Source organism: Felis catus, chromosome A2 (genome assembly GCF_018350175.1).
Source record: "Felis catus isolate Fca126 chromosome A2, F.catus_Fca126_mat1.0, whole genome shotgun sequence".
NCBI classification, from domain to species: Eukaryota; Metazoa; Chordata; class Mammalia; order Carnivora; family Felidae; genus Felis; species Felis catus.
In genome coordinates, this window is record NC_058369.1 from 90,386,171 (window position 1) to 90,404,045 (window position 17,875).

Genomic DNA, 17,875 nt, shown 5'->3' on the forward strand with positions numbered 1-17,875 from the left:
AATGCTAAATCATTGACTTTAAACAGAAAAAAAATAAATGTCAAAGGGATTGTGAATAGTGTACTGGCACGATCAGCTTATCCGTCCTCTTAGTCAACTATAAAGAAGCCAGATGCATTAAAAGGAAACATTTTTTTATTTAAAGTGAGAAATTGTATTCACAAAAATAAAATAAATGCCAGAAGCAAGTGTGTGCTATAATCTGAATACATAGGAATCCAAAGGTCACTAAAAAGGAGAATGACTCACAACAAAAAGACTTCTATAAACCAACTGTTAATGGTGATAGGTTAGGGTATTTGCTGCAAATTCCGGCATCCTTCCAGACTCTTGCCTAAAATTGCCTACAGCCATCTCCACTTGGGATTTATTTGTCATCAACACTGGCAAATTTGAAATCTATTAGCTAAGACTTCCTTTCCTGGGAACAACAAACTTAAGATCAACCTCTGAAGTTCTCCATTGGTGTTTCTCTTCCCTGTTTTTTTTTTTTTTTTGAAGATTCCCAAGTATACTTTTTATAACTAACAAAGTTACTTCTTAGTTATGTTAATTCATTAAGCCTAAAGCTATATGTCTGAAAACATGCTATACATTTATCTGTTAATCTGTAATATATCTGTCCATCCATCCATCCATCATCCATCCATCCTAGTTCTGTTCACTAGAGAAAAAAAAAAACCCTAAAAATGTCAGCCCCATAGGAATAGGCACCTCTGTTCCTAAAACTGTGGACTCTGAAATGCTGTCACAAATGGTAATTTGAAACTATTGACTGATTCCAGGAATAGTATAAAAAATTCTTGGGGTGAGTCTGATATTTGTATGAGAAAGCAAAGAAACAATAAAAATCTGGTAGTGTTATAGCCAAAGGAATTTGGGACTTAAACAAAGGAATTTTCACTGAACAAAGATGGGAAAATTCTGCAACAAAAGTAAAATCAGATTCTATTCATTACTGTAAATGGAATATATATTTTAAAGCAGTGAGTTAATAAGGATATTTACAGAGAAGATAGAGTCAACCAACAATAATATCAAGAAATAACACAAACAAAAAACTACTGATTACCACCGTGGTATCTAGAGCACCAGTTCCTTACTCTGGAATTGGCAATTAAAGGAAAATTTAATATCTTCCCTGCCGATCTCATATTAACTATATTTTAGTATAATCAAATACTCTTAGCGAATGATGAAAGTTTTTTTTTTAGAGAAGAATTTAGATAATAAATGAGGAAGAAATATCAGAATTAGAACATTGCTATTTTTCAATTTGTAATGAAATCATTGTTTCTGGCATAGAAGTAAACAATTAAATGAAAGAATAATGGGGAACTTTATAAAGGAGGAATTAGGCTGTTACACTAGAACCCATGATCAATCTTAGGATTATTAACAGGGAGACAGCCAGATATTTTATACCTCTTAGAAGCATTCTTCCCATTCTTGTAAATAATGCTTCCAATTTTTAAGGAAAAATAATTCTTCCAAAAATTTAAATGACATCAAAGAAAGGAGATAGACCAATCAAGAATGCGGTTCATACCAGAGGACAATTGACACAGTTTTTGTAATGTGACAGTAGTGTGGAACGAGAAGAAGGAAGATTTGGATAGAAGAAATCTTTCTAGATTAACAGAGACCTCAGACACATAGCAATGTATATAATTTGAACGAATTACCTACAAGCAGACATTTTGGAACAAATGATATTGCAATATTGGTTTCAGGAGTAGAATTCAGTGGTTCATCACTTACATGCAACACCCAGTGTTCATCACAACACATGCCCTCCTTAGTTTCCATCACCCATCTAGCCCAGCTCCCACCCACTTCCCTTGTAAACCCATAGCTTGTTCTCTATACTTAAGAGCTTCTTGTGGTTTGTTTCCCTCTCTTCTCTCCCCCTCTCCTATGTTCTTAAATTCCACATATAAGTGTTTTGATTCTTAAATCCCACATATAAGTGAAATAATGTGGTATTTGTCTTTCTCTGACTGACACATTTCGCTTAGCATAATACATTCTACCTCCATCCGCATCATTGCAAATGGTAAGATTTCATTATACTTGATGGCTAAGTAATATTCCATTGTGTATATACACTACCTATTCTTAATTCATTCATCAGTCAATGGACATTTGGGCTCTGTCTATAGTTTGGCTATTGTTGACAATGCTATACACATTGGGGTAGATGTACCCCTTCAAATCAGTATTTTTGTGTCCTTTGAGTAAATGCCTAATACTGCAATGGCTGGATCGTTGGATAGTTCCATTTTCAGTTTTTTGAGGAACCTCCATATTGCACCGGTTTGCATTCCCAGCAGCAGTGCAAGAGGGTTCTCCTATCTCTGATTCTTGATGTATCTTCATCTGGATGTATTCTTTGAAAAAGTATCTATTAATGTCTTCTGCCCATTTCTTCACTGGATTATTTTTTTGGGTTTTGAGTTTGATAAGTTCTTTATAGATTTTGGATACAAACTCTTTATCCCATATGTCATTTGCAAATATCTTCTCCCATTCAATCATTTGCCTTTTAGTTTTGTTCACTGTGCATAATATTTTTTATCTCGATGAAGTCCCAATAATTCAAGTTTGTTTTTATTTCCCTTGCCTTTGGCAATGTGTCTAATAAGTAATTCCTCCAACCAAGGTCAGAGAGGTTACTTCCTGTATTCTTCTCTAGGGTTTTGATGGTTTCCTTTCTCATAGTTAGGTCTTCCATTTGTTTTGAATTTATTTTTGTGTATCGTGTAAGAAGGTGGTCCAGTTTTACCAGCACCATTTGTTGAATAGATTCTTCCATTGGATATTCTTTCTTGCTTTGTCAAAGATGAGTTGACCATATAACTGGGGGTCCATTTCTGGGTTTTTTTATTCTGTTCCATTCATCTGTGTGTCTGTTTTTGTGCTAGTACCGTACGTTTTGATGACTACAGCTTTGTAATATAGCTTGAAATCTGGAGTTGTGATGCTTCCAGTTTTGTTTTTCTTTTTCACGATTGCTTCTGCTATCCAGGGTCTTTTGGGGTTCCATACACATTTTAGGATTGTTTGTTCTAGCTCTGTGAAGAATTCTGGTGGTATTTTGATAGGGATTGCACTAAATGTGTAGATCACTTGAGGTAGTATGCACATTTTAACAATGTTTGTTTTTCTAATCCATGAGGATGGAATGCTGTCCATTTCTTTGTGTCCTCTAAAGTTTTTTTCCATAAGTATTCTATATTTTTCAGAGTGTAGATCTTTTACCTCTTTAGTTAGGTTTATTCCTAGGTATCTTATTGTTTTTGGTGCAGTCGCAAATGGGATTGATTCTTTGATTTCTTTTTGTGCTGCTTTGTTATTAGTACAGCAAAATTCAACAACTTTCCGCACATTGATTTTATATTCTTCAACATTGCTGAATTCATGTATTATGTGTAGCAATTTTTTTTGGTGGAGTTTTTCTGGTTTTCTACATAGAATATCATGTCATCTGCCAATAGTGAAAGTTTGACTTCCTTGCCAGTTTGGATGCCTTTCATTTCTTTTTGTTGTCTGATTGCTGAGTTTAAGACCTCCAGTGCTAGGTTAAATAGTAATGGTGAAAGCGGACATCTTTGTCTTGTTCCTGACCATAGGGAAAAGACTCAGTTTTTCCCCATTGAGGGTGATTTTAGCAGTGGGTCTTTCATATATGGCCTTTATGACGTTGAGGTATGTTCCATCTATCCCAACCTTGTTGAGGTTTTTTTGTTTTTGTTTTTTGTAACGAAGAATGGATGCTGTGTTTTGTCAAGTGCTTTTTCTGCATCTCTTGACAGGATCATATGGTTCTTATCCTTTCTTTTACTAATGTGTACCACGCTGATTGATTTGGAAATATTAAACCAGCCTGCAGCCCAGGAATAAATCCCACTTGATTATGGTGAATAATTCTTTCAGTGAATTGTTGAATTCTACTTGCTAACATCTTTTTGAGAATTTTTGCATCCAAGTTCATCTGGGATATTGGCCCATAATTCTCCTTTTTAGTTGGGTCTTTTTCTGGTTTTGGAATCACGATAAGGCTAGCTTCATAGAAAGACTTTGGAAGTTTGCCTTCTGTTTCTATTTTTTGGAACAGTTTGTGAATAGGTATGAATTCTTTAAATGTCTGGTAGAATTCCCCTTGGAAGCCATCTGGCCTAGGACTCTTTTTTCCTGGGAGATTTTTGATTACTGAATCAATTTCTTTACTGGTTATGGGTTTGTTCAAATCTTCTTCCTGTTTAAATTTTGGTAGTTTGTGAGTTTCTAGGAATTTGTCCTCTTCTTCCAGATTGCCTGTTTGTTGGCTTAAACTTTTTCATAGTATTGTTTTATAACTGTTTGTATTTCTGTGGTGTTGGTTGTGATTTCTCCTCTTTCATTTGTAATTTTATCCATTTGGATCTTTGCTCTTTTCTTTTTGATAAGTCTGGCTAGGGGGTTACCAATTTTGACAATGCTTTCAAAGAACAAGGTCTTAGTTTTATTGATCTGCTATCCTGTTTTTGTTTGTTTGCTTCTATATCATTTATTTCTGTTCTAATCTATTATTTCCCTTTTTCTGCTGTCTTTAGGCTTCATTTGCTGTTCCTTTTCTAGCTCCTTTAGGTATAAGGTTAGCTTGTGTATGTGGGACCTTTTTTGCTTCTTGAGATTGGCCTGAATTGCAATATACTTCCCTCTTATGACTGCTTTTGTGCATCCCAAAAGTTTTGGACTGTCATGTTTTCTTTTTCGTTTGCTCATTTAAATTAGACAGTGTTTTCGGTATATCCAGAGAGTTGTGCAACAATTACCATAATCTAATTTGGGATGCGTTTTTCCTCCCTAAAATAAATTTTAGACCCATTAGTAGATAATCTCCCTCCTATTGCCCATGCCCTATTTCTAAGCAATCTATTGTATATTTCTATGGATTGGCCTCTTCTGGATATTTTTGTAAATGGAATTACACAATATGTGGTCTTTTGTGAGGATTTTCTTCCACTTAGCAAAATGGTTTTCAGGATCGTCTATGTCGTGGCATGTGTCATTACTTCATTTATTTTTGTTGCCAAATGGTATTACATTGTATAGATATGGCATTTAATTTTTCTTTTAATTATTTGATGAATATTTGGGTTGCTTCCAATTAGGCTATTGAAAGTACTGCTGTTAGGCATTCATATACATGTATTTGTGTGGACATAGGTTTTCATTTATCACAGAAATACACCTAGAAATAGAATATTGAACTGTATGGCAATTTTATGTTAACCATTTTGAGGAAGTGTGAAAATGTTAAACACAGCAGCTATATATTACATAGTTCTGCCCAAAATTCATACATGTTCTAATTTTTCCATATATCTGCCAACACTTATTAATTTCCGTTGTTTTAATTATAGCCCTTCTATTGGGCAGGCAGTAGTATGTTAATGTGGTTTGAATTTGTGGTGCCCTAATGAACAGTGGTCTTAATCATCTTTTTACGTGGTCATAGACCACTTGTATAACTTCTTTCAAGAAATGTCCATTCAAGTCCTTTCCCCCTTTTAAAATGGCTTGTCCTTTTATTATTTGGTTGTGAGAGTTTATATATGCTAGACACAAGTTCCTTGTGAGATACATGATTTGCACATATTTTCATACATCCTGTGTGTTGTCTTTTCACTTTCTTAATGTTATAATTTGTATTATAAACATTGTTCATTTCCATGTAGTCCAGTTAATCAGTTGCATTTTGTTTGTTTGTTTTTGTTGCATATAGTGATGTCATATCTAAAAAACACACTCCTAGATTTTTTTTTATAAAGTTTTATACTTTTAGCTCCTTAAGTTTTCATGAATGGTGTAAGATAGGGTTCCAAATTTATTCTTTTGCATTCAACTATGCAGTTGTTCCAGCAGGTTTGAAATTGGGAAGTGTGAGTCCTCCCACTCTTTTCTTTTTTAAGATGTTTTGACTATTCTGGGTCCCTCAAATTTTAGCATCAGCTTGTCAATATTGGCAAAGAAAGTAATAAAAGCTAACTGCAATTTTGATAAAGGTCATACTGAATCCGTTGAATCAATCTGGGGAATATTGCTATCTTAACAATACAAAGTTTTTTAATCCATGAACATGGGATGTCTATTTATGTTGTTATTCTTTAAGTATGCTTTGTAATTTTCAATATACAGGTTCTTCACTCTTTTTATTAACTTATATTTGAGTGTTTTATTCTTTTTGGTGCTACTTTAAGTGCATTTTATATTTCAATCAAGTTTATTATAAGTGCTTAGAAATACTATTTTTTATTGATCTTGTATCCCATCACACTATAAGTTATTTATTGCCTTTAGTAGTTTTCTAATAGGTTCCTTAGAATTTCCTATATATGATATCATGTGATGTACAAATACAGATAGTTTTACTTGTTCCTTTTAGTCAGGAGTCTATTTCATGTTTTCAAAACCATGAAAACACTATTAAATAGAAGTTAAAATAGTCGATGAGCATCTAGGGGGAAGAAGAATTCAATTTGTATTCTTTAAAATTTTGGAAGAATTCACAAGTCAGCCTGTCATTTCCTTTGTGTCAAGTTTTAATGTACTAATTGATATACACATGTATACATATAAACATACACATTTAAAAAAAATTTAATGTTTATTATTTTTGAGACAGAGCTAGAGCATGAGCAGGGGACGGGCAGAGATAGAGGGAGACACAGAATCTGAAACAGGCTCCAGGCTCTGAGCTGTCAGCACAGAGCCCGACACAGGGCTCAAACCCACAAACAGTGAGATCATAACCTGAGCGGAAGTTGGACGCTTAACCGACTGACCCACTCAGGTGCCCCAACATACACATTTTTTAAAAGTGTGTCTTACGTAATAGGTAAATTTGAGGTGCCTAATTCACTTAATTGCAGAAAAAATGTTGTGGTTTTATATCTGTCAATGCATAGGGCACTTTAGATAAATCTTGAACACAGGATGATAAATCAGTTTCTCAAAAGAACCCATACATTCATTTTATCTGTTTACGTACTAATTGTTGAGGATTGGGAAAAAATGGAGAGGTTCTGATTAGGAATTAAATTTGTTAGAGCAGACATCTAGAAAACCTGTGTTTAGGGCTTTTCTCTAAAAAAAAAAAAAAGAAAAAGAAAAAATTATTTATGTGTTTTCTATTAGAAGCTTAACACAACTTATGGAGGTATGTGCTTGAGAAACTATGACAAAAGTGTCTCCCCTTTTCATATGTGTAAGCTCTCTATTAATTACCTAGATCATCTCAGACACCAGATGGGAGTGCATGGTTGTATTAATTCCAGGAAAATCCCTCTGCCCCATTCCTTTTACTATAGAACAAATTGCCCCTCCCCTTGAATTTAGAATTTATAGAAATTGTATTGGATAGCATTCTTTTCCAAAGTTATCTTGAATTTTGTCTCAATTTTGGAGAAGTTATAAGTGGAGGAATTGTCCACGTATAAGTAGTAAATCCTTCTGGGTTCCATGAATTCCTGGTTCTCAGACATCCATATATTTTTTTTGAAAGCCAGAACATTTCTGCCCATTACCAACACTGGAATATTCCCTCTTACTCTTGCCATTGTGCCTTTCTGAAGAGCAGACACCAGATTCTCTGCTAAATTTTAAGCTTTCAATTCTGCGAACATACAGTGCGATTGGCCATTTGCACCCAGAGACGTCCAAAATGACTATAAAAATATTAGACATTTATTTGTGGAGTAAGCACACATTTCTAAAGGAATAGATAAGCATTTGTTATAATCTTAAAATATTGATTTATAATATTTATTTATTTATTTTTTTCAACATTTATTTATTTTTGGGACAGAGAGAGACAGAGCATGAACGGGGGAGGGGCAGAGAGAGAGGGAGACACAGAATCGGAAACAAGCTCCAGGCTCTGAGCCATCAGCCCGGAGCCTGACGCGGGGCTCGAACTCACGGACCATGAGATCGTGACCTGGCTGAAGTCGGACGCTTAACCCACTGCGCCACCCAGGCGCCCCTGATTTGTAATATTTAAATGGAGGGAACACTAAATAGTAGAAGGCAATATTTATGCATTGTGCATATAACATCATTCTCTAAAAATAAATGTATGTGTTAGCCATAAAAACATACTTTGAATACAGTTTTCAAATAAACCTAATCCTCACTCTTTCTAGACAATGTTTTCATAAAACAGTAGGCTTTTCCCTTGCACAAAGAATATGCTTTTATTTTAAAACTCAAAAACTGTCAAGTAGTAACCTGAAAATGCCTAAAGGATTTTTTTAAAACACCATCACTGAGAAAAATAATCTCCTAACCTGGTAATTGGTTTTAGCCATAATGTCTCAAGATGTTCGTATAACAGATTAAGAGTTTCAGTATCTTAAGTTGATCAGGTTTTAGTCATGTAGTTCAAGTGCTGACTTGACAATTTTTAAAAAGTGCTAGTGAAAAAGTTAGAAAAGTAGTTATAATACTTTTTAAAAGACAGCAGTTGGGAGGCCTGGCTGGCTCAGTCAGTAGAGCATATGACTCTTGATCTAAGGGTCATGAGTTCAAGCCCAACATTGTATATAGAGATTACTTAAAAAAAAAAATACAGTTAAAGCTATTTTAACTCTAAATGTATTTTGCTTGGAATGAAGTGTAGTGGTAGGTGATGAAGAGATACAAAAAATAACCATCCAGGATAAAAATGTGTATCATTAAAGATTATAGATAAAAACCTATTAATTCTGGTTCTTTTTTTAAAGAAAAAAAAACTCACTTAATTCTTATAGCTGGATACAAGTTCTATGACACACAGAAAAAGAATGAATTCAAATTTTTGCTTATTAATCATCCCTTCTTCTATATACTATTAACCAAAACAAATCCAAGGCCAGCCCTGTTTTAAAGGTTAGGATAATAGACTCTTCTTGATGTGAGAAGTTTCAAAGTCATATTGCAAAGGCATGGATACAGGAAGAGTTAACTAGAGCAAAATATGCACTGTAAAGGAAAAAAAGACACTTCCGTCGGAACTAAAATAACACAATCCAAATATATAATTCTATTGCCACTTTCCTATATATATTCTACACCAAATATGTAAATAATATGTAATTATATGTGTATATATTTTTTCAACGAATCTAAAGAATCAGTAGTTGGTATTGTGTATTCTTTACCTGCTTTGTTCAAACACCAGAGCATCTAGACTGTAGATTTTTGTGAGTGTTAAAGTCCATTTGTGATGTATTTTCTAACAAGCTCTAATAGGACTAATGGGCTCTTCTGTTTATTCAATGAAAACCTATATCCCTTCAGCTTTTATCACCTAGGGTCAAAAAGAAAAGCCCTAATGCCTAAAGCATCTATTTGGTGTAATGAATTATTTTTTCTCCCATGCATCTAGAATGATACTAGCTAAGTACTATGCTTGGGAAACTTGAAAACAAGATGAAGGAAAGGAAAGGGAAGGGAAGAGGGAAGAGAAGGGAAGAAAGAAAGGAAGGGAAGAAGAAAAGGAAGAAAGAAAGAAAAACACTTCAGTAAAATTATATGCTTCACTTTTTTTGTAAAGTTAATTTTACTACTACATTGTAAGAATTAAAATCACTTAGAGTTTCAGGTTTTGTTGAATATCCAGTGATCAACATAAAGCATCAGTATCCTCCACTCGTGTTATAAATGGACCTATAATATAGATTTTTTAATATAGCCAAATATTCTCCAGCTATCAACTGCAAGTGTCGATACTGCACTAAATCATAAATAAATACCTCTAGAACCACAAATCCAAACATCAAAGGAAAAAAGGAGGTGGATGCTTGGCACTACTCAGTAATGGTATTATTTGTGCAGATTTGTGCAAAATCTGTTGCATTTTTTGCTATATGCAAAGAATTTTGTATGTTAAAATATAAATAAAACTATTTGTCTTTTCTCACTTAAGCACTTGCTGGTGAAATGCTGTCTGTACTCCAAAGAAATGCCTGTCTTCCAGTGTCCTCTGTGGTACAACCAGAGTTCACAGCATTTGAATGCCATCCCATTTCCTGTTAAGGACCTAGGACAAAAGCTACAGACAGGCTGATTAGTCTAAAATGGCCAGATTTAGCAAATAAAAATTTAGGTTGCTCAGCTCAATTGGAATTTCAGAGAATTAACACATTTTTCTATTAGCATGTCCGAAATATTGCGAAGGGCATCATTGTTTTTATGAAATTCAAACATAAGTGTGTGTCTTGTATTTTATCTGGCTATCCCACATTAACCATGAAAGGTGATATTTAGGTTTATGGGTTAACATCTGTACCTGTTGAGCACAAAACCATGTTGACAAATTTACCAGTGCATTCTTTCAACAAATAGGGTTTTTTGTTGGTTTGCATTGTTCCAGGTCTTTTATTTTTTTTTTAATTTTTTTTTCAACATTTATTTATTTTGGGGACAGAGAGAGACAGAGCATGAATGGGCGAGGGGCACAGAGAAAGGGAGACACAGAATCGGAAACAGGCTCCAGGCTCTGAGCCATCAGCCCAGAGCCTGACGCGGGGCTCGAACTCCCGGACCTTGAGATCGTGACCTGGCTGAAGTCGGATGCTTAACTGACTGCACCACCCAGGCGCCCCTGTTCCAGGTCTTTTAAATGGTCAGATTATGAGGCTGATAGCAGGGTACTTATGTGCTGGTTGAATGCTGGTCCCATGCCTGAGTCCTCTTCATTCTTCAGCTCTGCCATTTTTGAACTTTGATCTAGGTCCCTGTGTTATCCTCCAACATAGTGCTGTCTACAGGCAGAAAAGAAGCATTTTTTCCTAACCTGCGTCTTTCTTTAAAAGCAAAGATATTTTTAGCAGAAACCTCTAGAAGAATCTTCTTTTACTTTGTTGGCCCAGAACCCGGTTGCATTCCACTGCCAAAACCGGGCATTGACAATATCATTGTTAGTACAGAGCAATTAGGATCCAAGATCTGCAGGAAGGAGTGAACAGGTAAAACTGGACGTACAGTTTGTTACACAACCCTAGTATGTATCCCTAGTGAGCCAGCTTTTCTGTTTCCTGAGATAACAATTTTCTCTCTTTTGTTTTCTCCCTTCATTCCTTCATTCCCTCAGCACACAATTATGAGTGTTTTCCATGTGCAAAGCATTATTCTTGGTGCTTTAGATATTTCAGCAGATAAGTTCTCTATAAACCTTTCATAGCCCTCTTCTCCCTTCTCTGGATCAGCTAATGATTCCTCTTGATAACTAAATTTAAAAAATAGAAGTAATCAGTTAAGAAAGATTCACCTTCCCATCACAAAATATCCTCATGTTTGCTTAGATTCTGATGCCTCTCCTCTGTAATAGTAAATACTCTTTCTTTCTTTCTTTCTTTCTTTCTTTCTTTCTTTCTTTCTTTCTTTTCTTTTCTTTTCTTTTCTTTTCTTTTCTTTTCTTTTCTTTTCTTTTCTTTTCTTTTCTTTTCTTTTCTTTTCTTTTCTTTTCTTCCTTTCTTTTTTATATCACTCCTGCCTTCTCAGTGGTTTACTCTGCCATTTACATGTTTTTTTTTCCCCACATCATCAATTTTTCCCTCTCTACTAATTTGTTCCATTAGTACATAATAAACATGTTATAATATCTCCCATCTTGGGGGCACCTGGGTGGTTTAGTGAGTCAAGCATCTGAGTCTTGGTTTCATCTCAGATTATGATCCTATGGTTCATGAGCTTGAGCCCCACGTCAGGCTCTGTACCTTGATCGTGGGATTCTCTCTCTCTCTGTCTCTCTCTGACCTTCCACTACTCTCTCTCTCTCTCTCTCTCTCTCTCTCTCTCTCTCTCTCTCTCATAATAAACTAATAAAGTTAAAAAATATCTCCCACCTTGAAAACACATTCTCCCTCAATAGATGTATGTTTTTCCATTAGCCACTAAATTTCTATACTCCCCGTCTAAGCACAACTCCTCAACAATATCATATATTTATTTTTCCAGTATTTCACATTCACTTGCAAAGTCCATATTCCATTGAAACTTCATTGATCAACATGATTAAGAACCTTCCTTTGGAGTATTCCAGTGGACATTTTTCAGTACTCACTTTAGGCCACCTTTCATCATGCTCTACGCTTGACCAATGAATACTTCCTAAGATACTTCTTTCCTCAATTTTCATGATGTCTCACTCTTCTTTTTTTTCCCCCCTATTTTTCTTTCTCAGTTTGTATGTGCTATCCCTTTCTCAGATGAATTCTTTAGGATTTGTAGCTGGCCTCTATTTTCTTCTCTGCAATATCCTCTCCTTTGTTTATCTTATAAATTCACATGTCTTTAAATAGCATATGTGAGATAATGATTCCCAAATACTTATCTTACTGAACTATCGCATTATATCTCATTGATTCTTGGTATTTCCACTGAAATGTCTCACAAGCAAGACAAACTCAAAAAAAACAGCCCCTTGATTTTCCTTCCTCTTTTCCCACCAGAAATCAACCAATCAGGTTAATAATCCTGTTTCTCTACTAATCTTTCTCATGTCAGTGAATTCCTACACATGCCACCCAATTATTTTAATTTGAATTTCTTCTGCTCATTGCCAACCATATTCATAAAAACCCATATACATTACCTGTCAGTGGCAAATTCTTGTGCCTCAATTTAGAAAATATATCCTAGGGGTTGGTTGAGCATCCAACTCTTGATATCAGCTCAGGTCATGATCTCATAGTTGGTGGGATTGAGCCCTGCTTCGGGCTCTGTTCTGACAGCACAAAGCCTGCTTGGGATTCTGTCTCTCCCTCTTCCTTTGCCCCTGCCCTGCTCATGTTTGCATACTCTCTCCAAAAATAAACTTAAAAAAAAATTAAGAAAATATTTGAGTTTTTTTCTCTTTAACTCTACACCCACCACCTTCAACATCATTTTCCATTTAAAATACTGCGATGGCCTGCTCAGAGGTTCCTCTGATTCCTTGTGCTTCTCTAATTCATTGGTGATCATAAGATCACCAAACTGACCTCTAAGAATGTGAGTGGTCATGTGATGTACATCCGCTACATCAAATTTTCCAATGACTCCCATTTGTACTTAGAATAATGTCAAGTCTCTTTACCATGGTCTACAGAGTGCAAAACAATTTGGCCCTTGTCTAGCTCTTTAACCTTACCCCATGCCATTTCCCCTTGTCTGACAGTTTATAAACCACATCAAGTCTCAGCTTTACCACTTTTGAAGAAGTATGAAAAGACCTCAAGTCTTACATTTGCCATATAAAATTAGACTGCCCATGTAGGCAGTACAGTTTTGACTCCTTTACCATTTCTTTGTGCAATGAAACAGCAAAGTGCTTCTGAGCCAGCCAAGTTCCTAACCTCTGGAAATGCAACCTGCTTTTCACATTAGGATAGTACTCTTGAGGACCACCTCAGGCTCACTTTGACCTCAGTTTCTGGGACCGAACTTGACCTGAAACCGAAGGAATTGAACCACCTCACATTCTTTGCTCAACCTTAACCATTGCTACTCATTCAGAAATGATGCCGTTTCATTTCGGACTACTCAGCTTAAATTTTTACTTTGACAAGTTCTTGGCACATTGCAGGCACAAAAATAAATATATTTTAAATAATAAGATATAGTCTTTGCCCTTAATGAGCTCTTAGTTTCAAATTCCCCACATCTGTCACTCAGCTCTATGCCTTTGATTCCAAAATCCCATTTCTTTTTTGTTCACTCCACCCAGATACCAATCTTACCACAGTTCTTCACCTTTGAATCCCTTTTTACTTGTTCTACTCTGGAATCTACCCGTAAATAGATCTCTTTTTCTACATGTGGGGTTCTGCGTTGTTTTGGCACCTACTTTTCCAGAAACGAAGAGACATCTTCTCATTTTTGACTCAGATCCAAATTAGCAGTAACTTGATAAATTGCCGAATTCAATTTATTAGCAACGTGTGCTGTATTCCTTTAGCTTTCCTCTTGAGTTTACTATCTTTCTTATATTTTTTCAGAGTAGTAAACAGAATATGCCATTCTTCACAACTTTTGTCTATTCCAAAAACACAACAGAGCAGTGATTATTGGTTGGATTGGGACACCCAGTGATTATTCAAGCCAAACACTAATTGAGACACATCAGCCTAATCTTATCAGAGACCTAGACCAGATTATGTCACTAAACTTATTTTATACACAAAATGCTTGACTATAGTGTATTCAGAAGGAATTGAATAGGTTGCAAAGCATGCCTATCTGACAAGAAGTCTATATTCTCTAAGTTCCTCCTAAGGGAGATATATCTGAGAAGATAAGTAATGTCAATAATTTTTCAAGGCTTGGGTTTCACCTTTCAGCACACTTTATAAATAACCCAATTTTAAGTGAAGAAGCCAATATTTTAACATAGGTTTCCTTACCGTATCTACAAACTGAGGCGTTCTCATGAATGTAAGAGTTCACATGAAGTTCACATGAAGAGTTTAGTCATTTGTTCTGTGTTTGCCATTATAAAGTCTTCTGTAGAAAGCAACATAACAAGGTGACACGTGAGAAAGAAAATGGGGGGAAGAGATCGTTTCTTATTTAGGATTCACCAGTTCAACTTTATGATTGCATTAGTTTCCTGTGGCTGCTCTAGCAAATGACCACTGCTTTGTGGTAGAACAATGCACAGTCTCTTACAGATTTGAAGTCTGAAATCAATTTCATTAGCCAAAATCAAGGTGTCAGCAGGCCTATACCTCTCTGGAGGTTCCAAGGGATGGCTTGTTGTCTGGTTCATACACTTCTTCTAAGAGATTAGTACCTAGATATCCTTGGTCTACCCAAAGACTTAAGCCTACTATAATGACCTTGTGCAACCTATGAATCTGTTTCTTCTATAAAATGGGCTAATCCTGAGGTGCCTGGATGAACCCAACTCTTGATTTCAGCTCAGGTCATGATCTCATAGTTCCTGAGATCAAGCCCCTCACCTGGCTCTGTGCATGGAGCCTGCCTGGGATTCTCTCTCTCTCCCTCTGCCTTGCTTGTGCTGTCTCTCTATCTCAAAATAAAGAAATATTTTCAAAAAATAAAAAAAAATGGGCTAATCCAATATTTCAGAACCTAATGAAATGAAACGAATTAAAGTTATAGTAGAGACAGTTACATCATCTTCTAATTTACATTTATCATTAGCTTTATGGTTTAATATAAAAACTCTTTGTGTCATTTTATTTTATTTTTTTAAATTTTTTTCAGTGTTTTTTTTTATTTATTTTTGGGACAGAGAAAGACAGAGCATGAACGGGGGAGGGGCAGAGAGAGAGGGAGACACAGAATCGGAAACAGGCTCCAGGCTCTGAGCCATCAGCCCAGGGCCTGACGCGGGGCTCGAACTCCTGGACCGCGAGATCGTGACCTGGCTGAAGTCGGACGCTTAACCGACTGCGCCACCCAGGCGCCCCTCTTTGTGTCATTTTAAATAACCACAATTTTTCAAGAGAAAATTGTGTTTAAAGAAAAAAGAAAATTGTCAGTGTTTTTATGTGACTGCATCTAATCACTGTTGAACTATAGCGCTTCTCTGAATTTTTCCAGTTTGCTATTTTAGGTTATTGGAGGTTTTAGCATCTTAAGAAAAGGTAATCAAATCCCTGATTGCCCAGACATAATACCACAAAAGCAAATGCCAAAATATCTCTTAATGTTTCAAAAATTAATTATCAGTGGACTGATGAGAATTATCTGGACTTTGCCATTGGAAACGCAGACGTCCTTGTTCTAACTTAAACTTATCAGCCAAGTAATCTCTTCCATTATGTGTAGAGTCAGGCTAAGTGAAAATAATATTGGCAGTCAGAGTAAGTTAAAGGGGAAATGAATGCATTGCTTTTAAACCACTCTAAATTATATACCTCAAGGCTTCTGAAACTTACTAAGACAGCCAAAGCTTTTTTGGAATATCTGAAGTAGAGAAAACTGTCAAATTGATACAGGCATTCGAGAGAGAAGTTGCTTCTTGGTAAGAAGGAGACACTGATTGAGATATACCAACCTAATCTTATCAGAGACCTAGACCAGAGTTTGGATAAATAAATTTTGTATTGTGACAATAAATAAAAAGCAATAAATTTCTGTTCCTAGTACAGCTAAGAAACTAGTTCTCTACTTTGCCTATAACAGCATCAGCTTTGCCACATTGATGTTTATTTAAGTCATTTTATTATAATGCCACATTTTAAAAGACCCTAGAATGTTGGAACTAGAATATTTGTTTCCTGAAGCAAGTTTTCAAATAAACCATGTTGATACCTATGTAAAAGCTTAGACTGTATCTTGCCTAATCACCGAGCATATTTATTTATTGTGACCTATATTCCAGGATCTTTAATTCTCATATTGTACGTGGTTGGCTATTTTCATTATTCAATCCTGACTCAGATGTCACCTGCTAGGGGAAGCATTTCATTACACCTATTCTAAATTAGTATTTCCTACCCAGTTGATCTCTGTAACATCACCCTAATTTATAGTTTGTGTATTTGTCTCTTTTCTGGATTTACCTTCTGCCTGTCTTTCTAGAGCATGTAAGCTCCAATGAAAACATGGGCCCGATGAAAGACCCATTTACTTAGTAAATATTTAAGTAAATGAAAGGCCTGCAACAATTTGCTAATTCAAAAATTCTTTTTGAATCTTGGAATTCTGTGATTACATACTATCTGGCATAGTTATGTCTCTAAAATTGGCAAACTCTAATGACTTCCAATATGCAAGAGATCCCCTGGAGGTTGGGAAATTCAGAAAGTATTAAAGATCCTTGCTCTCAGGTCACCTAGGTTGCTTAGTCAGTTAGGCATCAGACTCTTGATCTCTGCTCTGGTCATGATCTTATAGTTCGTGAGATCAAGCCCCTCATTGGACTCGCAGCCTGGAACATACTTGGGATTCTCTCCTTCTGTCTCTGCACATCCCCCACCTCAAAATACATAAACATTAAAAAAAAATCCTTGTTCACAAAGAACCCTGGAATGCAATTCAAAATTTAAAAGAGAGCCATAGGGTCTTTTTTTTCTTTCTAGAAACATGACCTACCTACCAAGAATCATACCTTAGACAAATACTCGTTAACTTTAGTATCAACACAGGTAGAAGGAAGTGATGATGTTTGTTTGTTGGTTTGTTTTTGTTTTTTGTTGTTGTTGGTTTTTTTTTTAGCCTTCTCTGATAGAAAATGTATCAATTAACTCAGACATATGCTGGAGGATATTTGACCTGCAAGAGATTTTCATACATTAGCTGAGATGTTCTCCTGTACCTTCCTCTACAGAATATTATGAAAAGTTCCAAATTGTTTTTTGTTGTTGTTTTTTTAAATGTTTTTACTTCCCTCAGTGCCAGTCCATGTGAAGTGATCCAGAGGCTTGAACAGTAGCAGAAAGAATGCTTGTTACAAAGTGTCGTTTCCATTCATGATTTACATATAAGTGGACTGCACGATTCTAGAAAATTTCGGTGGTTGTTCTCATCTATATTTAGGGTTGAATTTATTGTTCCATTAATTTGGTCTGTTATCGCACAGACTTACTAGAAAAACAAGTAGGGAATGCTGTCACTGGTACACAATCAGGAGAGGGCACTTTTGCCTGCCCGTATCCAACAATCACACTTTTCCTGATAAACAAACAAAAAAAACCCACCTGTCTCCTCTCAATCCTTATAGTTTTGGGTAGGCTAAGTCTGTTCAGCTCCAGATGCAGGCCTTGATTAGTACAAAAGAATTACCAAATTTCACTCTCCTCCTTCAAGTCAATACATAGAAGAAAGATAATAGCGATCCGCCCTGAATCAAGCTTCATCTGAAAACAGCCCCTTCCCTGGATTTTCAGTTATGTGA

General features: G+C 35.7%; 1 long non-coding RNA gene across 1 annotated transcript; it reads right to left on the minus strand.

The window, feature by feature from the left end:
- Positions 1-10,561: 10,561 nt before the first annotated feature.
- Positions 10,562-17,647, minus strand: LOC123383868. Its single transcript, XR_006594176.1, has 3 exons — positions 17,090-17,647; positions 14,412-14,511; positions 10,562-10,790 (listed from the first exon to the last, which is right to left on the minus strand). It is a non-coding gene; the product is annotated as an uncharacterized LOC123383868 (long non-coding RNA).
- Between the last annotated feature and the right edge of the window lie 228 nt (positions 17,648-17,875).